Source organism: Lactuca virosa, chromosome 1, assembly GCF_052849685.1.
Source record: "Lactuca virosa cultivar CGN04683 chromosome 1, Lactuca_virosa_CGN04683_v6, whole genome shotgun sequence".
Taxonomy (NCBI): Eukaryota; Viridiplantae; Streptophyta; class Magnoliopsida; order Asterales; family Asteraceae; genus Lactuca; species Lactuca virosa.
Genome location: NC_136426.1, coordinates 262,239,630 through 262,259,004, shown reverse-complemented (window position 1 = coordinate 262,259,004; position 19,375 = coordinate 262,239,630). Strand labels below are relative to the sequence as shown.

Below are 19,375 nucleotides of genomic sequence, written 5' to 3'. Positions count from 1 at the left end.
TTGTTTTCGTACGCGAAGCGTGGGACCCACGTGACCGATCAGCTCCGTTCCAAAAATACGAAGACCATCAACCATGAAGCGGAGGCCACCCGAGCATAGAAATAGCAAGAAAGAAAAAAAAACAAAAAAAAACCGCACGTAAAATCTAAAAAACGCAAACGGACAACGAAAAAGGGGGGTGCAACACGAGGACTTCCCATGGGGTCACCCATCCTAGTACTACTCTCGCCCAAGCACGCTTAACTGCGGAGTTCTGATGGGATCCGGTGCATTAGTGCTGGTATGATCGCACCCGAAATACTGTCCATGCTTATTGTTTGTATGTCTTAAAAGACGCAGAACCTCCTTTGTTTTCGTACGCGAGGCGTGGGACCCACGTGACCGATCGGCTCCGTTCCAAAAATACGAAGACCATGAACCATGAAACGGAGGCCACCCGAGCATAGAAATAGCAAGAAAAAAAAAACAAAAAAAAACCGCACGTAAAATCTAAAAAAACGCAAACGGACAACGAAAAAGGGGGGGGGTGCAACACGAGGACTTCCCAGGGGGTCACCCATCCTAGTACTATTCTCGCCCAAGCACGCTTAACTACGGAGTTCTGATGGGATCCGGTGCATTAGTGCTGGTATGATCGCACCCGAAATACTATCCATGCTTATTGCTTTTATGTCTTAAAAGACGCAGAACCTCCTTTGTTTTCGTACGCGAGGCGTGGAACCCACGTGACCGATCGGCTCCGTTCCAAAAATACGAAAACCATCAACCATGAAGCGGTGGCCACCCGAGCATAGAAATAGCAAGAAAGAAAACAAAAAAAAAACGCACGTAAAATCTAAAAAAACGCAAACGGGCAACGAAAAGGGGGGGAGGGGGTGCAACACGAGAACTTCCCAGGGGGTCACCCATCCTAGTACTACTCTCGCCCAAGCACGCTTAACTGTGGAGTTCTGATGGGATCCGGTGCATTAGTGCTGGTATGATAGCACCCGAAATACTATCCATGCTTATTGCTTTTATGTCTTAAAAGACGCAGAACCTCTTTTGTTTTCGTACGCGAGGCGTGGGACCCACGTGACCTATCGGCTCCGTTCCAAAAATACGAAAACCATCAACCATGAAGCGGAGGCCACCCGAGCATAGAAATAGCAAGAAAGAAAAAAAAACCACACGTAAAATCTAAAAAAACGCAAACGGACAACGAAAAAGGGGGTGCAACACGAGGACTTCCCAGGGGGTCACCCATCCTAGTACTACTCTCGCCCAAGCACGCTTAACTGCGGAGTTCTGATGGGATCCGGTGCATTAGTGCTGGTATGATCGCACCCGAAATACTATCCATGCTTATTGCTTTTATGTCTTAAAAGACGCAGAACCTCCTTTGTTTTCGTACGCAAGGCGTGGAACCCACGTGACCGATCGGCTCCGTTCCAAAAATACGAAAACCATCAACCATGAAGCGGAGGCCACCCGAGCATAGAAATAGCAAGAAAGAAAAAAAAACCGCACGTAAAATCTAAAAAAACGCAAACGGACAACGAAAAAGGGGGGTGCAACACGAGGACTTCACAGGGGGTCACCCATCCTAGTACTACTCTCGCCCAAGCACGCTTAACTGCGGAGTTCTGATGGGATCCGGTGCATTAGTGCTGGTATGATCGCACCCGAAATACTGTCCATGCTTATTGTTTGTATGTCTTAAAAGACGCAGAACCTCCTTTGTTTTCGTACGCGAGGCGTGGGACCCACTTGACCGAAAGGCTCCGTTCCAAAAATACGAAGACCATGAACCATGAAACGGAGGCCACCCGAGCATAGAAATAGCAAGAAAAAAAAACAAAAAAAAACCGCACGTAAAATCTAAAAAAACGCAAACGGACAACGAAAAAGGGGGGGTGCAACACGAGGACTTCCCAGGGGGTCACCCATCCTAGTACTATTCTCGCCCAAGCACGCTTAACTGCGGAGTTCTGATGGGATCCGGTGCATTAGTGCTGGTATGATCGCACCCGAAATACTATCCATGCTTATTGCTTTTATGTCTCAAAAGACGCAGAACCTCCTTTGTTTTCGTACGCGAGGCGTGGAAGCCACGTGACCGATCGGCTCCGTTCCAAAAATACGAAAACCATCAACCATGAAGCGGTGGCCACCCGAGCATAGAAATAGCAAGAAAGAAAACAAAAAAAAAACGCACGTAAAATCTAAAAAAACGCAAACGGGCAACGAAAAGGGGGGGAGGGGGTGCAACACGAGAACTTCCCAGGGGGTCACCCATCCTAGTACTACTCTCGCCCAAGCACGCTTAACTGTGGAGTTCTGATGGGATCCGGTGCATTAGTGCTGGTATGATAGCACCCGAAATACTATCCATGCTTATTGCTTTTATGTCTTAAAAGACGCAGAACCTCTTTTGTTTTCGTACGCGAGGCGTGGGACCCACGTGACCTATCGGCTCCGTTCCAAAAATACGAAAACCATCAACCATGAAGCGGAGGCCACCCGAGCATAGAAATAGCAAGAAAGAAAAAAAAACCACACGTAAAATCTAAAAAAACGCAAACGGACAACGAAAAAGGGGGTGCAACACGAGGACTTCCCAGGGGGTCACCCATCCTAGTACTACTCTCGCCCAAGCACGCTTAACTGCGGAGTTCTGATGGGATCCGGTGCATTAGTGCTGGTATGATCGCACCCGAAAGACTATCCATGCTTATTGCTTTTATGTCTTAAAAGACGCAGAACCTCCTTTGTTTTCGTACGCAAGGCGTGGAACCCACGTGACCGATCGGCTCCGTTCCAAAAATACGAAAACCATCAACCATGAAGCGGAGGCCACCCGAGCATAGAAATAGCAAGAAAGAAAAAAAAACAAAAAAAAACCGCACGTAAAATCTAAAAAAACGCAAACGGACAACGAAAAAGAGGGGTGCAACACGAGGACTTCCCAGGGGGTCACCCATCCTAGTACTACTCTCGCCCAAGCACGCTTAACTGCGGAGTTCTGATGGGATCCGGTGCATTAGTGCTGGTATGATCGCACCCGAAATACTATCCATGCTTATTGCTTTTATGTCTTAAAAGACGCAGAACCTCCTTTGTTTTCGTACGCGAGGCGTGGGACCCACGTGACCGATCGGCTCCGTTCCAAAAATACGAAAACCATCAACCATGAAGCGGAGGCCACCCGAGCATAGAAATAGCAAGAAAAGAAAAAAAAACCGCACGTAAAATCTAAAAAAACGCAAACGGACAACGAAAAAGGGGGTGCAACACGAGGACTTCCCAGGGGGTCACCCATCCTAGTACTACTCTCGCCCAAGCACGCTTAACTGCGGAGTTTTGATGGGATCCGGTGCATTAGTGCTGGTATGATCGCACACGAAATACTATCCATGCTTATTGCTTTTATGTCTTAAAAGACGCAGAACCTCCTTTGTTTTCGTACGCGAGGCGTGGAACCCACGTGACCGATCGGCTCCGTTCCAAAAATACGAAAACCATCAACCATTAAGCAGAGGCCACCCGAGCATAGAAATAGCAAGAAAGAAAAAAAAACAAAAAAAAACCGCACGTAAAATATAAAAAAACGCAAACGGGCAACGAAAAAGGGGGGGGGGGGTGCAACACGAGGACTTCCCAGGGGGTCACCCATCCTAGTACTACTCTCGCCCAAGCACGCTTAACTGTGGAGTTCTGATGGGATCCGGTGCATTAGTGCTGGTATGATAACACCCGAAATACTATCCATGCTTATTGCTTTTATGTCTTAAAAGACGCAGAACCTCCTTTGTTTTCGTACGCGAAGCGTGGGACCCACGTGACCGATCGGCTTCGTTCCAAAAATACGAAAACCATCAACCATGAAGCGGAGGCCACCCGAGCATAGAAATAGCAAGAAAGAAAAAAAAAACCGCACGTAAAATCTAAAAAAACGCAAACGGACAACGAAAAAGGGGGGTGCAACACGAGGACTTCACAGGGGGTCACCCATCCTAGTACTACTCTCGCCCAAGCACGCTTAACTGCGGAGTTCTGATGGGATCCGGTGCATTAGTGCTGGTATGATCGCACCCGAAATACTATCCATGCTTATTGCTTTTATGTCTTAAAAGACGCAGAACCTCCTTTGTTTTCGTACGCGAGGCGTGGGACCCACGTGACCGATCGGCTCCGTTCCAAAAATACGAAAACCATCAACCATGAAGCGGAGGCCACCCGAGCATAGAAATAGCAAGAAAGAATAAAAAACAAAAAAAAACCGCACGTAAAATCTAAAACAACGCAAACGGACAACGAAAAAGGGGGGGTGCAACACGAGGACTTCCCGGGGGGTCACCCATCCTAGTACTATTCTCGCCCAAGCACGCTTGACTGCGGAGTTCTGATGGGATCCGGTGCATTAGTGCTGGTATGATCGCACCCGAAATACTATCCATGCTTATTGCTTGTATGTCTTAAAAGACGCAGAACCTCCTTTGTTTTCGTACGCGAGGCGTGGGACCCACGTGACCGATCAGCTCCGTTCCAAAAATACGAAGACCATCAACCATGAAGCGGAGGCCACCCGAGCATAGAAATAGCAAGAAAGAAAAAAAAACAAAAAAAAACCGCACGTAAAATCTAAAAAAACGCAAACGGACAATGAAAAAGGGGGGTGCAACACGAGGACTTCCCATGGGGTCACCCATCCTAGTACTACTCTCGCCCAAGCACGCTTAACTGCGGAGTTCTGATGGGATCCGGTGAATTAGTGCTGGTATGATCGCACCCGAAATACTGTCCATGCTTATTGTTTGTATGTCTTAAAAGACGCAGAACCTCCTTTGTTTTCGTACGCGAGGCGTGGGACCCACGTGACCGATCGGCTCCGTTCCAAAAATACGAAGACCATGAACCATGAAACGGAGGCCACCCGAGCATAGAAATAGCAAGAAAAAAAAAACAAAAAAAAAACCGCACGTAAAATCTAAAAAAACGCAAACGGACAACGAAAAAGGGGGGGTGCAACACGAGGACTTCCCAGGGGGTCACCCATCCTAGTACTATTCTCGCCCAAGCACGCTTAACTGCGGAGTTCTGATGGGATCCGGTGCATTAGTGCTGGTATGATCGCACCCGAAATACTATCCATGCTTATTGCTTTTATGTCTTAAAAGACGCAGAACCTCCTTTGTTTTCGTACGCGAGGCGTGGAACCCACGTGACCGATCGGCTCCGTTCCAAAAATACGAAAACCATCAACCATGAAGCGGTGGCCACCCGAGCATAGAAATAGCAAGAAAGAAAACAAAAAAAAAACGCACGTAAAATCTAAAAAAACGCAAACGGGCAACGAAAAGGGGGGGGGGGTGCAACAGGAGAACTTCCTAGGGGGTCACCCATCCTAGTACTACTCTCGCCCAAGCACGCTTAACTGTGGAGTTCTGATGGGATCCGGTGCATTAGTGCTGGTATGATAGCACCCGAAATACTATCCATGCTTATTGCTTTTATGTCTTAAAAGACGCAGAACCTCCTTTGTTTTCGTACGCGAGGCGTGGGACCCACGTGACCTATCGGCTCCGTTCCAAAAATACGAAAACCATCAACCATGAAGCGGAGGCCACCCGAGCATAGAAATAGCAAGAAAGAAAAAAAAACCGCACGTAAAATCTAAAAAAACGCAAACGGACAACGAAAAAGGGGGTGCAACACGAGGACTTCCCAGGGGGTCACCCATCCTAGTACTACTCTCGCCCAAGCACGCTTAACTGCGGATTTCTGATGGGATCCGGTGCATTAGTGCTGGTATGATCGCACCCGAAATACTATCCATGCTTATTGCTTTTATGTCTTAAAAGACGCAGAACCTCCTTTGTTTTCGTACGCAAGGCGTGGAACCCACGTGACCGATCGGCTCCGTTCCAAAAATACGAAAACCATCAACCATGAAGCGGAGGCCACCCGAGCATAGAAATAGCAAGAAAGAAAAAAAAACAAAAAAAAACCGCACGTAAAATCTAAAAAAACGCAAACGGACAACGAAAAAGAGGGGTGCAACACGAGGACTTCCCAGGGGGTCACCCATCCTAGTACTACTCTCGCCCAAGCACGCTTAACTGCGGAGTTCTGATGGGATCCGGTGCATTAGTGCTGGTATGATCGCACCCGAAATACTATCCATGCTTATTGCTTTTATGTCTTAAAAGACGCAGAACCTCCTTTGTTTTCGTACGCGAGGCGTGGGACCCACGTGACCGATCGGCTCCGTTCCAAAAATACGAAAACCATCAACCATGAAGCGGAGGCCACCCGAGCATAGAAATAGCAAGAAAGAAAAAAAAACCGCACGTAAAATCTAAAAAAACGCAAACGGACAACGAAAAAGGGGGTGCAACACGAGGACTTCCCAGGGGGTCACCCATCCTAGTACTACTCTCGCCCAAGCACGCTTAACTGCGGAGTTCTGATGGGATCCGGTGCATTAGTGCTGGTATGATCGCACACGAAATACTATCCATGCTTATTGCTTTTATGTCTTAAAAGACGCAGAACCTCCTTTGTTTTCGTACGCGAGGCGTGGAACCCACGTGACCGATCGGCTCCGTTCCAAAAATACGAAAACCATCAACCATGAAGCAGAGGCCACCCGAGCATAGAAATAGCAAGAAAGAAAAAAAAACAAAAAAAAACCGCACGTTAAATATAAAAAAACGCAAACGGGCAACGAAAAAGGGGGGGGGTGCAACACGAGGACTTCCCAGGGGGTCACCCATCCTAGTACTACTCTCGCCCAAGCACGCTTAACTGTGGAGTTCTGATGGGATCCGGTGCATTAGTGCTGGTATGATAGCACCCGAAATATTATCCATGCTTATTGCTTTTATGTCTTAAAAGACGCAGAACCTCCTTTGTTTTCGTACGCGAAGCGTGGGACCCACGTGACCGATCGGCTTCGTTCCAAAAATACGAAAACCATCAACCATGAAGCGGAGGCCAGCCGAGCATAGAAATAGCAAGAAAGAAAAAAAAACCGCACGTAAAATCTAAAAAAACGCAAACGGACAACGAAAAAGGGGGGTGCAACACGAGGACTTCACAGGGGGTCACCCATCCTAGTACTACTCTCGCCCAAGCACGCTTAACTGCGGAGTTCTGATGGGATCCGGTGCATTAGTGCTGGTATGATCGCACCCGAAATACTATCCATGCTTATTGCTTTTATGTCTTAAAAGACGCAGAACCTCCTTTGTTTTCGTACGCGAGGCGTGGGACCCACGTGACCGATCGGCTCCGTTCCAAAAATACGAAAACCATCAACCATGAAGCGGAGGCCACCCGAGCATAGAAATAGCAAGAAAGAATAAAAAACAAAAAAAAACCGCACGTAAAATCTAAAACAACGCAAACGGACAACGAAAAAGGGGGGGTGCAACACGAGGACTTCCCGGGGGGTCACCCATCCTAGTACTATTCTCGCCCAAGCACGCTTGACTGCGGAGTTCTGATGGGATCCGGTGCATTAGTGCTGGTATGATCGCACCCGAAATACTATCCATGCTTATTGCTTGTATGTCTTAAAAGACGCAGAACCTCCTTTGTTTTCGTACGCGAGGCGTGGGACCCACGTGACCGATCAGCTCCGTTCCAAAAATACGAAGACCATCAACCATGAAGCGGAGGCCACCCGAGCATAGAAATAGCAAGAAAGAAAAAAAACAAAAAAAAACCGCACGTAAAATCTAAAAAAACGCAAACGGACAACGAAAAAGGGGGGTGCAACACGAGGACTTCCCATGGGGTCACCCATCCTAGTACTACTCTCGCCCAAGCACGCTTAACTGCGGAGTTCTGATGGGATCCGGTGCATTAGTGCTGGTATGATCGCACCCGAAATACTGTCCATGCTTATTGTTTGTATGTCTTAAAAGACGCAGAACCTCCTTTGTTTTCGTACGCGAGGCGTGGGACCCACGTGACCGATCGGCTCCGTTCCAAAAATACGAAGACCATGAACCATGAAACGGAGGCCACCCGAGCATAGAAATAGCAAGAAAAAAAAAACAAAAAAAAACCGCACGTAAAATCTAAAAAAACGCAAACGGACAACGAAAAAGGGGGGGTGCAACACGAGGACTTCCCAGGGGGTCACCCATCCTAGTACTATTCTCGCCCAAGCACGCTTAACTGCGGAGTTCTGATGGGATCCGGTGCATTAGTGCTGGTATGATCGCACCCGAAATACTATCCATGCTTATTGCTTTTATGTCTTAAAAGACGCAGAACCTCCTTTGTTTTCGTACGCGAGGCGTGGAACCCACGTGACCGATCGGCTCCGTTCCAAAAATACGAAAACCATCAACCATGAAGCGGTGGCCACCCGAGCATAGAAATAGCAAGAAAGAAAACAAAAAAAAAACGCACGTAAAATCTAAAAAAACGCAAACGGGCAACAAAAAGGGGGGGGGGGGGGGTGCAACACGAGAACTTCCCAGGGGGTCACCCATCCTAGTACTACTCTCGCCCAAGCACGCTTAACTGTGGAGTTCTGATGGGATCCGGTGCATTAGTGCTGGTATGATAGCACCCGAAATACTATCCATGCTTATTGCTTTTATGTCTTAAAAGACGCAGAACCTCCTTTGTTTTCGTACGCGAGGCGTGGGACCCACGTGACCTATCGGCTCCGTTCCAAAAATACGAAAACCATCAACCATGAAGCGGAGGCCACCCGAGCATAGAAATAGCAAGAAAGAAAAAAAAACCGCACGTAAAATCTAAAAAAACGCAAACGGACAACGAAAAAGGTGGTGCAACACGAGGACTTCCCAGGGGGTCACCCATCCTAGTACTACTCTCGCCCAAGCACGCTTAACTGCGGAGTTCTGATGGGATCCGGTGCATTAGTGCTGGTATGATCGCTCCCGAAATACTATCCATGCTTATTGCTTTTATGTCTTAAAAGACGCAGAACCTCCTTTGTTTTCGTACGCAAGGCGTGGAACCCACGTGACCGATCGGCTCCGTTCCAAAAATACGAAAACCATCAACCATGAAGCGGAGGCCACCCGAGCATAGAAATAGCAAGAAAGAAAAAAAAACAAAAAAAAACCGCACGTAAAATCTAAAAAAACGCAAACGGACAACGAAAAAGGGGGGTGCAACACGAGGACTTCCCAGGGGGTCACCCATCCTAGTACTACTCTCGCCCAAGCACGCTTAACTGCGGAGTTCTGATGGGATCCGGTGCATTAGTGCTGGTATGATCGCACCCGAAATACTATCCATGCTTATTGCTTTTATGTCTTAAAAGACGCAGAACCTCCTTTGTTTTCGTACGCGAGGCGTGGGACCCACGTGACCGATCGGCTCCGTTCCAAAAATACGAAAACCATCAACCATGAAGCGGAGGCCACCCGAGCATAGAAATAGCAAGAAAGAAAAAAAAACCGCACGTAAAATCTAAAAAAACGCAAACGGACAACGAAAAAGGGGGTGCAACACGAGGACTTCCCAGGGGGTCACCCATCCTAGTACTACTCTCGCCCAAGCACGCTTAACTGCGGAGTTCTGATGGGATCCGGTGCATTAGTGCTGGTATGATCGCACCCGAAATACTATCCATGCTTATTGCTTTTATGTCTTAAAAGACGCAGAACCTCCTTTGTTTTCGTACGCGAGGCGTGGAACCCACGTGACCGATCGGCTCCGTTCCAAAAATACGAAAACCATCAACCATGAAGCGGAGGCCACCCGAGCATAGAAATAGCAAGAAAGAAAAAAAAACAAAAAAAAACCGCACGTAAAATCTAAAAAAACGCAAACGGGCAACGAAAAAGGGTGGGGGGGTGCAACACGAGGACTTCCCAGGGGGTCACCCATCCTAGTACTACTCTCGCCCAAGCACGCTTAACTGCGGAGTTCTGATGGGATCCGGTGCATTAGTGCTGGTATGATAGCACCCGAAATACTATCCATGCTTATTGCTTTTATGTCTTAAAAGACGCAGAACCTCCTTTGTTTTCGTACGCGAGGCGTGGGACGCACGTGACCGATCGGCTCCGTTCCAAAAATACGAAAACCATCAACCATGAAGCGATGGCCACCCGAGCATAGAAATAGCAAGAAAGAAAAAAAAACCGCACGTAAAATCTAAAAAAACGCAAACGGACAACGAAAAAAGGGGGTGCAACACGAGGACTTCCCAGGGGGTAACCCATCCTAGTACTACTCTCGCCCAAGCACGCTTAACTGCGGAGTTCTGATGGGATCCGGTGCATTAGTGCTGGTATGATCGCACCCGAAATACTATCCATGCTTATTGCTTTTATGTCTTAAAAGACGCAGAACCTCCTTTGTTTTCGTACGCGAGGCGTGGGACCCACGTGACCGATCGGCTCCGTTCCAAAAATACGAAAACCATCAACCATGAAGCGGAGGCCACCCGAGCATAGAAATAGCAAGAAAGAAAAAAAAACAAAAAAAAAAACCGCACGTAAAATCTAAAAAAACGCAAACGGACAACGAAAAAGGGGGGGTGCAACACGAGGACTTCCCAGGGGGTCACCCATCCTAGTACTACTCTCGCCCAAGCACGCTTAACTTCGGAGTTCCGATGGGATCCGGTGCATTAGTGCTGGTATGATCGCACCCGAAATACTATCCATGCTTATTGCTTTTATGTCTTAAAAGACGCAGAACCTCCTTTGTTTTCGTACGCGAGGCGTGGAACCCACGTGACCGATCGGCTCCGTTCCAAAAATACGAAAACCATCAACCATGAAGCGGAGGCCACCCGAGCATAGAAATAGCAAGAAAGAAAAAAAAACAAAAAAAAACCGCACGTAAAATCTTAAAAAACGCAAACGGACAACGAAAAAGGGAGGTGCAACACGAGGACTTCCCAGGGGGTCACCCATCCTAGTACTACTCTCGCGCAAGCACGCTTAACTGCGGAGTTCTGATGGGATCCGGTGCATTAGTGCTGGTATGATCGCACCCGAAATACTATCCATGCTTATTGCTTGTATGTCTTAAAAGACGCAGAACCTCCTTTGTTTTCGTACGCGAGGCGTGGGACCCACGTGACCTATCGGCTCCGTTCCAAAAATACGAAAACCATCAACCATGAAGCGGAGGCCACCCGAGCATAGAAATAGCAAGAAAGAAAAAAAAACCGCACGTAAAATCTAAAAAAACGCAAACGGACAACGAAAAAGGTGGTGCAACACGAGGACTTCCCAGGGGGTCACCCATCCTAGTACTACTCTCGCCCAAGCACGCTTAACTGCGGAGTTCTGATGGGATCCGGTGCATTAGTGCTGGTATGATCGCTCCCGAAATACTATCCATGCTTATTGCTTTTATGTCTTAAAAGACGCAGAACCTCCTTTGTTTTCGTACGCAAGGCGTGGAACCCACGTGACCGATCGGCTCCGTTCCAAAAATACGAAAACCATCAACCATGAAGCGGAGGCCACCCGAGCATAGAAATAGCAAGAAAGAAAAAAAAACAAAAAAAAACCGCACGTAAAATCTAAAAAAACGCAAACGGACAACGAAAAAGGGGGGTGCAACACGAGGACTTCCCAGGGGGTCACCCATCCTAGTACTACTCTCGCCCAAGCACGCTTAACTGCGGAGTTCTGATGGGATCCGGTGCATTAGTGCTGGTATGATCGCACCCGAAATACTATCCATGCTTATTGCTTTTATGTCTTAAAAGACGCAGAACCTCCTTTGTTTTCGTACGCGAGGCGTGGGACCCACGTGACCGATCGGCTCCGTTCCAAAAATACGAAAACCATCAACCATGAAGCGGAGGCCACCCGAGCATAGAAATAGCAAGAAAGAAAAAAAAACCGCACGTAAAATCTAAAAAAACGCAAACGGACAACGAAAAAGGGGGTGCAACACGAGGACTTCCCAGGGGGTCACCCATCCTAGTACTACTCTCGCCCAAGCACGCTTAACTGCGGAGTTCTGATGGGATCCGGTGCATTAGTGCTGGTATGATCGCACCCGAAATACTATCCATGCTTATTGCTTTTATGTCTTAAAAGACGCAGAACCTCCTTTGTTTTCGTACGCGAGGCGTGGAACCCACGTGACCGATCGGCTCCGTTCCAAAAATACGAAAACCATCAACCATGAAGCGGAGGCCACCCGAGCATAGAAATAGCAAGAAAGAAAAAAAAACAAAAAAAAACCGCACGTAAAATCTAAAAAAACGCAAACGGGCAACGAAAAAGGGTGGGGGGGTGCAACACGAGGACTTCCCAGGGGGTCACCCATCCTAGTACTACTCTCGCCCAAGCACGCTTAACTGCGGAGTTCTGATGGGATCCGGTGCATTAGTGCTGGTATGATAGCACCCGAAATACTATCCATGCTTATTGCTTTTATGTCTTAAAAGACGCAGAACCTCCTTTGTTTTCGTACGCGAGGCGTGGGACGCACGTGACCGATCGGCTCCGTTCCAAAAATACGAAAACCATCAACCATGAAGCGATGGCCACCCGAGCATAGAAATAGCAAGAAAGAAAAAAAAACCGCACGTAAAATCTAAAAAAACGCAAACGGACAACGAAAAAAGGGGGTGCAACACGAGGACTTCCCAGGGGGTAACCCATCCTAGTACTACTCTCGCCCAAGCACGCTTAACTGCGGAGTTCTGATGGGATCCGGTGCATTAGTGCTGGTATGATCGCACCCGAAATACTATCCATGCTTATTGCTTTTATGTCTTAAAAGACGCAGAACCTCCTTTGTTTTCGTACGCGAGGCGTGGGACCCACGTGACCGATCGGCTCCGTTCCAAAAATACGAAAACCATCAACCATGAAGCGGAGGCCACCCGAGCATAGAAATAGCAAGAAAGAAAAAAAAACAAAAAAAAAAACCGCACGTAAAATCTAAAAAAACGCAAACGGACAACGAAAAAGGGGGGGTGCAACACGAGGACTTCCCAGGGGGTCACCCATCCTAGTACTACTCTCGCCCAAGCACGCTTAACTTCGGAGTTCCGATGGGATCCGGTGCATTAGTGCTGGTATGATCGCACCCGAAATACTATCCATGCTTATTGCTTTTATGTCTTAAAAGACGCAGAACCTCCTTTGTTTTCGTACGCGAGGCGTGGAACCCACGTGACCGATCGGCTCCGTTCCAAAAATACGAAAACCATCAACCATGAAGCGGAGGCCACCCGAGCATAGAAATAGCAAGAAAGAAAAAAAAACAAAAAAAAACCGCACGTAAAATCTTAAAAAACGCAAACGGACAACGAAAAAGGGAGGTGCAACACGAGGACTTCCCAGGGGGTCACCCATCCTAGTACTACTCTCGCGCAAGCACGCTTAACTGCGGAGTTCTGATGGGATCCGGTGCATTAGTGCTGGTATGATCGCACCCGAAATACTATCCATGCTTATTGCTTGTATGTCTTAAAAGACGCAGAACCTCCTTTGTTTTCGTACGCGAGGCGTGGGACCCACGTGACCGATCAGCTCCGTTCCAAAAATACGAAGACCATCAACCATGAAGCGGAGGCCACCCGAGCATAGAAATAGCAAGAAAGAAAAAAAAACAAAAAAAACCGCACGTAAAATCTAAAAAAACGCAAACGGACAACGAAAAAGGGGGGTGCAACACGAGGACTTCCCAGGGGGTCACCCATCCTAGTACTACTCTCGCCCAAGCATGCTTAACTGTGGAGTTCCGATTGGATCCGGTGCATTAGTGCTGGTATGATCGCACCCGAAATACTATCCATGCTTATTGCTTTTATGTCTTAAAAGACGCAGAACCTCCTTTGTTTTCGTACGCAAGGCGTGGAACCCACGTGACCGATCGGCTCCGTTCCAAAAATACGAAAACCATCAACCATGAAGCGGAGGCCACCCGAGCATAGAAATAGCAAGAAAGAAAAAAAAACAAAAAAAAAACCGCACGAAAAATCTAAAAAAACGCAAACGGACAACGAAAAAGGGGGGTGCAACACGAGGACTTCCCAGGGGGTCACCCATCCTAGTACTACTCTCGCCCAAGCACGCTTAACTGCGGAGTTATGATGGGATCCGGTGCATTAGTGCTGGTATGATCGCACCCGAAATACTATCCATGCTTATTGCTTTTATGTCTTAAAAGACGCAGAACCTCCTTTGTTTTCGTACGCGAGGCGTGGGACCCACGTGACCGATCGGCTCCGTTCCAAAAATACGAAAACCATCAACCATGAAGCGGAGGCCACCCGAGCATAGAAATAGCAAGAAAGAAAAAAAAACCGCACGTAAAATCTAAAAAAACGCAAACGGACAACGAAAAAGGGGGTGCAACACGAGGACTTCCCAGGGGTCACCCATCCTAGTACTACTCTCGCCCAAGCACGCTTAACTGCGGAGTTCTGATGAGATCCGGTGCATTAGTGCTGGTATGATCGCACCCGAAATACTATCCATGCTTATTGCTTTTATGTCTTAAAAGACGCAGAACCTCCTTTGTTTTCGTACGCGAGGCGTGGGACCCACGTGACCGATCGGCTCCGTTCCAAAAATACGAAAACCATCAACCATGAAGCGGAGGCCACCCGAGCATAGAAATAGCAAGAAAGAAAAAAAAACAAAAAAAAAACCGCACGTAAAATCTAAAAAAACGCAAACGGACAACGAAAAAGGGGGGGGGTGCAACACGAGGACTTCCCAGGGGATCTCGCCCAAGCACGCTTAACTGCGGAGTTCCGATGGGATCCGGTGCATTAGTGCTGGTATGATCGCACCCGAAATACTATCCATGCTTATTGCTTTTATGTCTTAAAAGACGCAGAACCTCCTTTGTTTTCGTACGCGAGGCGTGGAACCCACGTGACCGATCGGCTCCGTTCCAAAAATACGAAAACCATCAACCATGAAGCGGAGGCCACCCGAGCATAGAAATAGCAAGAAAGAAAAAAAAACAAAAAAAAAACCGCACGTAAAATCTAAAAAAACGCAAACGGACAACGAAAAAGGGGGGTGCAACACGAGGACTTCCCAGGTGGTCACCCATCCTAGTACTACTCTCGCCCAAGCACGCTTAACTGCGGAGTTCCGATGGGATCCGGTGCATTAGTGCTGGTATGATCGCACCCGAAATACTATCCATGCTTATTGCTTTTATGTCTTAAAAGACGCAGAACCTCCTTTGTTTTCGTACGCGAGGCGTGGAACCCACGTGACCGATCGGCTCCGTTCCAAAAATACGAAAACCATCAACCATGAAGCGGAGGCCACCCGAGCATAGAAATAGCAAGAAAGAAAAAAAACAAAAAAAAACCGCACGTAAAATCTAAAAAAACGCAAACGGACAACGAAAAAGGGGGGTGCAACACGAGGACTTCCCAGGGGGTCACCCATCCTAGTACTACTCTCGCGCAAGCACGCTTAACTGCGGAGTTCTGATGGGATCCGGTGCATTAGTGCTGGTATGATCGCACCCGAAATACTATCCATGCTTATTGCTTGTATGTCTTAAAAGACGCAGAACCTCCTTTGTTTTCGTACGCGAGGCGTGGGACCCACGTGACCGATCAGCTCCGTTCCAAAAATACGAAGACCATCAACCATGAAGCGGAGGCCACCCGAGCATAGAAATAGCAAGAAAGAAAAAAAACAAAAAAAAACCGCACGTAAAATCTAAAAAAACGCAAACGGACAACGAAAAAAGGGGGTGCAACACGAGGACTTCCCAGGGGGTCACCCATCCTAGTACTACTCTCGCCCAAGCACGCTTAACTGCGGAGTTCCGATTGGATCCGGTGCATTAGTGCTGGTATGATCGCACCCGAAATACTATCCATGCTTATTGCTTTTATGTCTTAAAAGACGCAGAACCTCCTTTGTTTTCGTACGCGAGACGTGGAACCCACGTGACCGATCGGCTCCGTTCCAAAAATACGAAAACCATCAACCATGAAGCGGAGGCCACCCGAGCTTAGAAATAGCAAGAAAGAAAAAAAAACAAAAAAAAACCGCACGTAAAATCTAAAAAAACGCAAACGGACAACGAAAAAGGGGGGTGCAACACGAGGACTTCCCAGGGGGTCACCCATCCTAGTACTACTCTCGCGCAAGCATGCTTAACTGCGGAGTTCTGATGGGATCCGGTGCATTAGTGCTGGTATGATCGCACCCGAATTACTATCCATGCTTATTGCTTGTATGTCTTAAAAGACGCAGAACCTCCTTTGTTTTCGTACGCGAGGCGTGGGACCCACGTGACCGATCAGCTCCGTTGCAAAAATACGAAGACCATCAACCATTAAGCGGAGGCCACCCGAGCATAGAAATAGCAAGAAAGAAAAAAAAACAAAAAAAAAACCGCACGTAAAATCTAAAAAAACGCAAACGGACAACGAAAAAGGGGGGTGCAACACGAGGATTTCCCATGGGGTCACCCATCCTAGTACTACTCTCGCCCAAGCACGCTTAACTGCGGAGTTCTGATGGGATCCGGTGCATTAGTGCTGGTATGATCGCACCCGAAATACTGTCCATGCTTATTGTTTGTATGTCTTAAAAGACGCAGAACCTCCTTTGTTTTCGTACGCGAGGCGTGGGACCCACGTGACCGATCGGCTCCGTTCCAAAAATACGAAGACCATGAACCATGAAACGGAGGCCGCCCGAGCATAGAAATAGCAAGAAAAAAAAAACAAAAAAAAAAACCGCACGTAAAATCTAAAAAAACGCAAACGGACAACGAAAAAGGGGGGTGCAACACGAGGACTTCCCAGGGGGTCACCCATCCTAGTACTATTCTCGCCCAAGCACGCTTAACTGCGGAGTTCTGATGGGATCCGGTGCATTAGTGCTGGTATGATCGCACCCGAAATACTATCCATGCTTATTGCTTTTATGTCTTAAAAGACGCAGAACCTCCTTTGTTTTCGTACGCGAGGCGTGGAACCCACGTGACCGATCGGCTCCGTTCCAAAAATACGAAAACCATCAACCATGAAGCGGTGGCCACCCGAGCATAGAAATAGAAAGAAAGAAAACAAAAAAAAAACGCACGTAAAATCTAAAAAAAACGCAAACGGGCAACGAAAAAGGGGGGGGGGGTGCAACACGAGAACTTCCCAGGGGGTCACCCATCCTAGTACTACTCTCGCCCAAGCACGCTTAACTGTGGAGTTCTGATGGGATCCGGTGCATTAGTGCTGGTATGATAGCACCCGAAATACTATCCATGCTTATTGCTTTTATGTCTTAAAAGACGCAGAACCTCCTTTGTTTTCGTACGCGAGGCGTGGGACCCACGTGACCGATCGGCTCCGTTCCAAAAATACGAAAACCATCAACCATGAAGCGGAGGCCACCCGAGCATAGAAATAGCAAGAAAGAAAAAAAAACCGCACGTAAAATCTAAAAAAACGCAAACGGACAACGAAAAAGGGGGTGCAACACGAGGACTTCCCAGGGGGTCACCCATCCTAGTACTACTCTCGCCCAAGCACGCTTAACTGCGGAGTTCTGATGGGATCCGGTGCATTAGTGCTGATATGATCGCACCCGAAATACTATCCATGCTTATTGCTTTTATGTCTTAAAAGACGCAGAACCTCCTTTGTTTTCGTACGCAAGGCGTGGAACCCACGTGACCGATCGGCTCCGTTCCAAAAATACGAAAACCATCAACCATGAAGCGGAGGCCACCCGAGCATAGAAATAGCAAGAAAGAAAAAAAAACAAAAAAAAACCGCACGTAAAATCTAAAAAAACGCAAACGGACAACGAAAAAGGGGGGTGCAACACGAGGACTTCCCAGAGGTCCACCCATCCTAGTACTACTCTCGCCCAAGCACGCTTAACTGCGGAGTTCTGATGGGATCCGGTGCATTAGTGCTGGTATGATCGCACCCGAAATACTATCCATGCTTATTGCTTTTATGTCTTAAAAGACGCAGAACCTCCTTTGTTTTCGTACGCGAGGCGTGGGACCCACGTGACCGATCGGCTCCGTTCCAAAAATACGAAAACCATCAACCATGAAGCGGAGGCCACCCGAGCATAGAAATAGCAAGAAAGAAAAAAAAAACCGCACGTAAAATCTAAAAAAACGCAAACGGACAACGAAAAAGGGGGTGCAACACGAGGACTTCCCAGGGGGTCACCCATCCTAGTACTACTCTCGCCCAAGCACGCTTAACTGCGGAGTTCTGATGGGATCCGGTGCATTAGTGCTGGTATGATCGCACCCGAAATACTATCCATGCTTATTGCTTTTATGTCTTAAAAGACGCAGAACCTCCTTTGTTTTCGTACGCGAGGCGTGGGACCCACGTGACCGATCGGCTCCGTTCCAAAAATACGAAAACCATCAACCATGAAGCGGAGGCCACCCGAGCATAGAAATAGCAAGAAAGAAAAAAAAACAAAAAAAAAACCGCACGTAAAATCTAAAAAAACGCAAACGGACAACGAAAAAGGGGGGGGGGTGCAACACGAGGACTTCCCAGGGGATCTCGCCCAAGCACGCTTAACTGCGGAGTTCCGATGGGATCCGGTGCATTAGTGCTGGTATGATCGCACCCGAAATACTATCCATGCTTATTGCTTTTATGTCTTAAAAGACGCAGAACCTCCTTTGTTTTCGTACGCGAGGCGTGGAACCCACGTGACCGATCGGCTCCGTTCCAAAAATACGAAAACCATCAACCATGAAGCGGAGGCCACCCGAGCATAGAAATAGCAAGAAAGAAAAAAAAACCGCACGTAAAATCTAAAAAAACGCAAACGGATAACGAAAAAGGGGGGGTGCAACACGAGGACTTCCCAGGGGGTCACCCATCCTAGTACTACTCTCGCCCAAGCACGCTTAACTGCGGAGTTCCGATGGGATCCGGTGCATTAGTGCTGGTATGATCGCACCCGAAATACTATCCATGCTTATTGCTTTTATGTCTTAAAAGACGCAGAACCTCCTTTGTTTTCGTACGCGAGGCGTGCGACCCACGTGACCGATCGGCTCCGTTCCAAAAATGCGAAAACCATCAACCATGAAGCGGAGGCCACCCGAGCATAGAAATAGCAAGAAAGAAAAAAAAACAAAAAAAAACCGCATGTAAAATCTAAAAAAACGCAAACGGACAACGAAAAAGGGGGGGTGCAACACGAGGACTTCCCAGGGGGTCACCCATCCTAGTACTACTCTCGCCCAAGCACGCTTAACTGCGGAGTTCCGATGGGATCCGGTGCATTAGTGCTGGTATGATCGCACCCGAAATACTATCCATGCTTATTGCTTTTATGTCTTAAAAGACGCAGAACCTCCTTTGTTTTCGTACGCGAGGCGTGGGACCCACGTGACCGATCGGCTCCGTTCCAAAAATACGAAAACCATCAACCATGAAGCG

The 19,375-nt window shown here is 47.8% G+C and overlaps 54 non-coding genes and 2 pseudogenes across 54 annotated transcripts; all 56 read right to left on the bottom strand.

Annotated features, from left to right (window-relative positions):
* Nucleotides 1–175: 175 nt before the first annotated feature.
* LOC145152868 (5S ribosomal RNA) lies at nucleotides 176–294 on the bottom strand. Its single transcript, XR_013733390.1, has one exon. It is a non-coding gene; the product is annotated as a 5S ribosomal RNA (ribosomal RNA).
* Nucleotides 295–523: 229 nt separating this feature from the next.
* On the bottom strand, nucleotides 524–642 carry LOC145154014 (5S ribosomal RNA). The gene has a single exon (XR_013734500.1). It is a non-coding gene; the product is annotated as a 5S ribosomal RNA (ribosomal RNA).
* A 230-nt stretch (nucleotides 643–872) lies between these two features.
* LOC145144585 (5S ribosomal RNA) lies at nucleotides 873–991 on the bottom strand. Its single transcript, XR_013725596.1, has one exon. It is a non-coding gene; the product is annotated as a 5S ribosomal RNA (ribosomal RNA).
* A 218-nt stretch (nucleotides 992–1,209) lies between these two features.
* Nucleotides 1,210–1,328, bottom strand: LOC145137078 (5S ribosomal RNA). The gene has a single exon (XR_013720862.1). It is a non-coding gene; the product is annotated as a 5S ribosomal RNA (ribosomal RNA).
* Nucleotides 1,329–1,547: 219 nt separating this feature from the next.
* Nucleotides 1,548–1,666, bottom strand: LOC145154651 (5S ribosomal RNA). Its single transcript, XR_013735116.1, has one exon. It is a non-coding gene; the product is annotated as a 5S ribosomal RNA (ribosomal RNA).
* Nucleotides 1,667–1,892: 226 nt separating this feature from the next.
* LOC145153848 (5S ribosomal RNA) lies at nucleotides 1,893–2,011 on the bottom strand. Its single transcript, XR_013734337.1, has one exon. It is a non-coding gene; the product is annotated as a 5S ribosomal RNA (ribosomal RNA).
* Nucleotides 2,012–2,241: 230 nt separating this feature from the next.
* LOC145144584 (5S ribosomal RNA) lies at nucleotides 2,242–2,360 on the bottom strand. Its single transcript, XR_013725595.1, has one exon. It is a non-coding gene; the product is annotated as a 5S ribosomal RNA (ribosomal RNA).
* A 218-nt stretch (nucleotides 2,361–2,578) lies between these two features.
* On the bottom strand, nucleotides 2,579–2,697 carry LOC145137018 (5S ribosomal RNA). Its single transcript, XR_013720832.1, has one exon. It is a non-coding gene; the product is annotated as a 5S ribosomal RNA (ribosomal RNA).
* Nucleotides 2,698–2,926: 229 nt separating this feature from the next.
* LOC145136961 (5S ribosomal RNA) lies at nucleotides 2,927–3,045 on the bottom strand. Its single transcript, XR_013720812.1, has one exon. It is a non-coding gene; the product is annotated as a 5S ribosomal RNA (ribosomal RNA).
* A 219-nt stretch (nucleotides 3,046–3,264) lies between these two features.
* On the bottom strand, nucleotides 3,265–3,383 carry LOC145146027 (5S ribosomal RNA). Its single transcript, XR_013726975.1, has one exon. It is a non-coding gene; the product is annotated as a 5S ribosomal RNA (ribosomal RNA).
* Nucleotides 3,384–3,618: 235 nt separating this feature from the next.
* LOC145146603 (5S ribosomal RNA) lies at nucleotides 3,619–3,737 on the bottom strand. The gene has a single exon (XR_013727540.1). It is a non-coding gene; the product is annotated as a 5S ribosomal RNA (ribosomal RNA).
* A 220-nt stretch (nucleotides 3,738–3,957) lies between these two features.
* On the bottom strand, nucleotides 3,958–4,076 carry LOC145154650 (5S ribosomal RNA). The gene has a single exon (XR_013735115.1). It is a non-coding gene; the product is annotated as a 5S ribosomal RNA (ribosomal RNA).
* A 230-nt stretch (nucleotides 4,077–4,306) lies between these two features.
* Nucleotides 4,307–4,425, bottom strand: LOC145143779 (5S ribosomal RNA). Its single transcript, XR_013724811.1, has one exon. It is a non-coding gene; the product is annotated as a 5S ribosomal RNA (ribosomal RNA).
* A 229-nt stretch (nucleotides 4,426–4,654) lies between these two features.
* LOC145155658 (5S ribosomal RNA) lies at nucleotides 4,655–4,773 on the bottom strand. The gene has a single exon (XR_013736087.1). It is a non-coding gene; the product is annotated as a 5S ribosomal RNA (ribosomal RNA).
* A 228-nt stretch (nucleotides 4,774–5,001) lies between these two features.
* On the bottom strand, nucleotides 5,002–5,120 carry LOC145153846 (5S ribosomal RNA). The gene has a single exon (XR_013734335.1). It is a non-coding gene; the product is annotated as a 5S ribosomal RNA (ribosomal RNA).
* A 228-nt stretch (nucleotides 5,121–5,348) lies between these two features.
* LOC145149902 (5S ribosomal RNA) lies at nucleotides 5,349–5,467 on the bottom strand. Its single transcript, XR_013730740.1, has one exon. It is a non-coding gene; the product is annotated as a 5S ribosomal RNA (ribosomal RNA).
* Nucleotides 5,468–5,685: 218 nt separating this feature from the next.
* LOC145139557 (5S ribosomal RNA) lies at nucleotides 5,686–5,804 on the bottom strand. The gene has a single exon (XR_013721940.1). It is a non-coding gene; the product is annotated as a 5S ribosomal RNA (ribosomal RNA).
* A 229-nt stretch (nucleotides 5,805–6,033) lies between these two features.
* LOC145136914 (5S ribosomal RNA) lies at nucleotides 6,034–6,152 on the bottom strand. The gene has a single exon (XR_013720780.1). It is a non-coding gene; the product is annotated as a 5S ribosomal RNA (ribosomal RNA).
* Nucleotides 6,153–6,370: 218 nt separating this feature from the next.
* On the bottom strand, nucleotides 6,371–6,489 carry LOC145154522 (5S ribosomal RNA). The gene has a single exon (XR_013734995.1). It is a non-coding gene; the product is annotated as a 5S ribosomal RNA (ribosomal RNA).
* Nucleotides 6,490–6,721: 232 nt separating this feature from the next.
* LOC145145293 (5S ribosomal RNA) lies at nucleotides 6,722–6,840 on the bottom strand. The gene has a single exon (XR_013726273.1). It is a non-coding gene; the product is annotated as a 5S ribosomal RNA (ribosomal RNA).
* Nucleotides 6,841–7,059: 219 nt separating this feature from the next.
* Nucleotides 7,060–7,178, bottom strand: LOC145154649 (5S ribosomal RNA). The gene has a single exon (XR_013735114.1). It is a non-coding gene; the product is annotated as a 5S ribosomal RNA (ribosomal RNA).
* Nucleotides 7,179–7,408: 230 nt separating this feature from the next.
* LOC145143778 (5S ribosomal RNA) lies at nucleotides 7,409–7,527 on the bottom strand. The gene has a single exon (XR_013724809.1). It is a non-coding gene; the product is annotated as a 5S ribosomal RNA (ribosomal RNA).
* Nucleotides 7,528–7,755: 228 nt separating this feature from the next.
* Nucleotides 7,756–7,874, bottom strand: LOC145152867 (5S ribosomal RNA). The gene has a single exon (XR_013733389.1). It is a non-coding gene; the product is annotated as a 5S ribosomal RNA (ribosomal RNA).
* A 227-nt stretch (nucleotides 7,875–8,101) lies between these two features.
* LOC145153845 (5S ribosomal RNA) lies at nucleotides 8,102–8,220 on the bottom strand. Its single transcript, XR_013734334.1, has one exon. It is a non-coding gene; the product is annotated as a 5S ribosomal RNA (ribosomal RNA).
* A 232-nt stretch (nucleotides 8,221–8,452) lies between these two features.
* LOC145144583 (5S ribosomal RNA) lies at nucleotides 8,453–8,571 on the bottom strand. The gene has a single exon (XR_013725594.1). It is a non-coding gene; the product is annotated as a 5S ribosomal RNA (ribosomal RNA).
* Nucleotides 8,572–8,789: 218 nt separating this feature from the next.
* Nucleotides 8,790–8,908, bottom strand: LOC145144941 (5S ribosomal RNA). Its single transcript, XR_013725939.1, has one exon. It is a non-coding gene; the product is annotated as a 5S ribosomal RNA (ribosomal RNA).
* A 229-nt stretch (nucleotides 8,909–9,137) lies between these two features.
* On the bottom strand, nucleotides 9,138–9,256 carry LOC145136848 (5S ribosomal RNA). The gene has a single exon (XR_013720737.1). It is a non-coding gene; the product is annotated as a 5S ribosomal RNA (ribosomal RNA).
* A 218-nt stretch (nucleotides 9,257–9,474) lies between these two features.
* On the bottom strand, nucleotides 9,475–9,593 carry LOC145136777 (5S ribosomal RNA). Its single transcript, XR_013720706.1, has one exon. It is a non-coding gene; the product is annotated as a 5S ribosomal RNA (ribosomal RNA).
* A 234-nt stretch (nucleotides 9,594–9,827) lies between these two features.
* Nucleotides 9,828–9,946, bottom strand: LOC145155893 (5S ribosomal RNA). Its single transcript, XR_013736321.1, has one exon. It is a non-coding gene; the product is annotated as a 5S ribosomal RNA (ribosomal RNA).
* A 219-nt stretch (nucleotides 9,947–10,165) lies between these two features.
* LOC145154547 (5S ribosomal RNA) lies at nucleotides 10,166–10,284 on the bottom strand. The gene has a single exon (XR_013735019.1). It is a non-coding gene; the product is annotated as a 5S ribosomal RNA (ribosomal RNA).
* A 232-nt stretch (nucleotides 10,285–10,516) lies between these two features.
* Nucleotides 10,517–10,635, bottom strand: LOC145152388 (5S ribosomal RNA). Its single transcript, XR_013732908.1, has one exon. It is a non-coding gene; the product is annotated as a 5S ribosomal RNA (ribosomal RNA).
* A 229-nt stretch (nucleotides 10,636–10,864) lies between these two features.
* On the bottom strand, nucleotides 10,865–10,983 carry LOC145146888 (5S ribosomal RNA). The gene has a single exon (XR_013727812.1). It is a non-coding gene; the product is annotated as a 5S ribosomal RNA (ribosomal RNA).
* A 218-nt stretch (nucleotides 10,984–11,201) lies between these two features.
* On the bottom strand, nucleotides 11,202–11,320 carry LOC145144940 (5S ribosomal RNA). The gene has a single exon (XR_013725938.1). It is a non-coding gene; the product is annotated as a 5S ribosomal RNA (ribosomal RNA).
* Nucleotides 11,321–11,549: 229 nt separating this feature from the next.
* LOC145136709 (5S ribosomal RNA) lies at nucleotides 11,550–11,668 on the bottom strand. Its single transcript, XR_013720685.1, has one exon. It is a non-coding gene; the product is annotated as a 5S ribosomal RNA (ribosomal RNA).
* A 218-nt stretch (nucleotides 11,669–11,886) lies between these two features.
* LOC145136642 (5S ribosomal RNA) lies at nucleotides 11,887–12,005 on the bottom strand. The gene has a single exon (XR_013720630.1). It is a non-coding gene; the product is annotated as a 5S ribosomal RNA (ribosomal RNA).
* Nucleotides 12,006–12,239: 234 nt separating this feature from the next.
* LOC145155892 (5S ribosomal RNA) lies at nucleotides 12,240–12,358 on the bottom strand. Its single transcript, XR_013736320.1, has one exon. It is a non-coding gene; the product is annotated as a 5S ribosomal RNA (ribosomal RNA).
* A 219-nt stretch (nucleotides 12,359–12,577) lies between these two features.
* LOC145154546 (5S ribosomal RNA) lies at nucleotides 12,578–12,696 on the bottom strand. The gene has a single exon (XR_013735018.1). It is a non-coding gene; the product is annotated as a 5S ribosomal RNA (ribosomal RNA).
* Nucleotides 12,697–12,928: 232 nt separating this feature from the next.
* Nucleotides 12,929–13,047, bottom strand: LOC145152387 (5S ribosomal RNA). The gene has a single exon (XR_013732907.1). It is a non-coding gene; the product is annotated as a 5S ribosomal RNA (ribosomal RNA).
* A 229-nt stretch (nucleotides 13,048–13,276) lies between these two features.
* On the bottom strand, nucleotides 13,277–13,395 carry LOC145146887 (5S ribosomal RNA). Its single transcript, XR_013727811.1, has one exon. It is a non-coding gene; the product is annotated as a 5S ribosomal RNA (ribosomal RNA).
* A 228-nt stretch (nucleotides 13,396–13,623) lies between these two features.
* Nucleotides 13,624–13,742, bottom strand: LOC145149504 (5S ribosomal RNA). The gene has a single exon (XR_013730370.1). It is a non-coding gene; the product is annotated as a 5S ribosomal RNA (ribosomal RNA).
* A 230-nt stretch (nucleotides 13,743–13,972) lies between these two features.
* On the bottom strand, nucleotides 13,973–14,091 carry LOC145146117 (5S ribosomal RNA). The gene has a single exon (XR_013727068.1). It is a non-coding gene; the product is annotated as a 5S ribosomal RNA (ribosomal RNA).
* Nucleotides 14,092–14,309: 218 nt separating this feature from the next.
* On the bottom strand, nucleotides 14,310–14,427 carry LOC145145757 (5S ribosomal RNA). The gene has a single exon (XR_013726715.1). It is a non-coding gene; the product is annotated as a 5S ribosomal RNA (ribosomal RNA).
* Nucleotides 14,428–14,660: 233 nt separating this feature from the next.
* On the bottom strand, nucleotides 14,661–14,760 carry LOC145151487 (5S ribosomal RNA; annotated as a pseudogene).
* Nucleotides 14,761–14,990: 230 nt separating this feature from the next.
* On the bottom strand, nucleotides 14,991–15,109 carry LOC145153962 (5S ribosomal RNA). Its single transcript, XR_013734451.1, has one exon. It is a non-coding gene; the product is annotated as a 5S ribosomal RNA (ribosomal RNA).
* A 228-nt stretch (nucleotides 15,110–15,337) lies between these two features.
* LOC145145174 (5S ribosomal RNA) lies at nucleotides 15,338–15,456 on the bottom strand. The gene has a single exon (XR_013726161.1). It is a non-coding gene; the product is annotated as a 5S ribosomal RNA (ribosomal RNA).
* Nucleotides 15,457–15,684: 228 nt separating this feature from the next.
* Nucleotides 15,685–15,803, bottom strand: LOC145145587 (5S ribosomal RNA). The gene has a single exon (XR_013726553.1). It is a non-coding gene; the product is annotated as a 5S ribosomal RNA (ribosomal RNA).
* Nucleotides 15,804–16,032: 229 nt separating this feature from the next.
* On the bottom strand, nucleotides 16,033–16,151 carry LOC145148028 (5S ribosomal RNA). Its single transcript, XR_013728930.1, has one exon. It is a non-coding gene; the product is annotated as a 5S ribosomal RNA (ribosomal RNA).
* A 230-nt stretch (nucleotides 16,152–16,381) lies between these two features.
* Nucleotides 16,382–16,500, bottom strand: LOC145153807 (5S ribosomal RNA). Its single transcript, XR_013734298.1, has one exon. It is a non-coding gene; the product is annotated as a 5S ribosomal RNA (ribosomal RNA).
* A 228-nt stretch (nucleotides 16,501–16,728) lies between these two features.
* LOC145153844 (5S ribosomal RNA) lies at nucleotides 16,729–16,847 on the bottom strand. Its single transcript, XR_013734333.1, has one exon. It is a non-coding gene; the product is annotated as a 5S ribosomal RNA (ribosomal RNA).
* Nucleotides 16,848–17,077: 230 nt separating this feature from the next.
* LOC145144581 (5S ribosomal RNA) lies at nucleotides 17,078–17,196 on the bottom strand. The gene has a single exon (XR_013725593.1). It is a non-coding gene; the product is annotated as a 5S ribosomal RNA (ribosomal RNA).
* Nucleotides 17,197–17,414: 218 nt separating this feature from the next.
* LOC145155366 (5S ribosomal RNA) lies at nucleotides 17,415–17,533 on the bottom strand. The gene has a single exon (XR_013735811.1). It is a non-coding gene; the product is annotated as a 5S ribosomal RNA (ribosomal RNA).
* Nucleotides 17,534–17,762: 229 nt separating this feature from the next.
* On the bottom strand, nucleotides 17,763–17,881 carry LOC145147794 (5S ribosomal RNA). The gene has a single exon (XR_013728684.1). It is a non-coding gene; the product is annotated as a 5S ribosomal RNA (ribosomal RNA).
* Nucleotides 17,882–18,100: 219 nt separating this feature from the next.
* LOC145136589 (5S ribosomal RNA) lies at nucleotides 18,101–18,219 on the bottom strand. The gene has a single exon (XR_013720554.1). It is a non-coding gene; the product is annotated as a 5S ribosomal RNA (ribosomal RNA).
* A 234-nt stretch (nucleotides 18,220–18,453) lies between these two features.
* LOC145151485 (5S ribosomal RNA) lies at nucleotides 18,454–18,553 on the bottom strand (annotated as a pseudogene).
* Nucleotides 18,554–18,773: 220 nt separating this feature from the next.
* LOC145154377 (5S ribosomal RNA) lies at nucleotides 18,774–18,892 on the bottom strand. Its single transcript, XR_013734851.1, has one exon. It is a non-coding gene; the product is annotated as a 5S ribosomal RNA (ribosomal RNA).
* Nucleotides 18,893–19,122: 230 nt separating this feature from the next.
* On the bottom strand, nucleotides 19,123–19,241 carry LOC145154376 (5S ribosomal RNA). Its single transcript, XR_013734850.1, has one exon. It is a non-coding gene; the product is annotated as a 5S ribosomal RNA (ribosomal RNA).
* Between the last annotated feature and the right edge of the window lie 134 nt (nucleotides 19,242–19,375).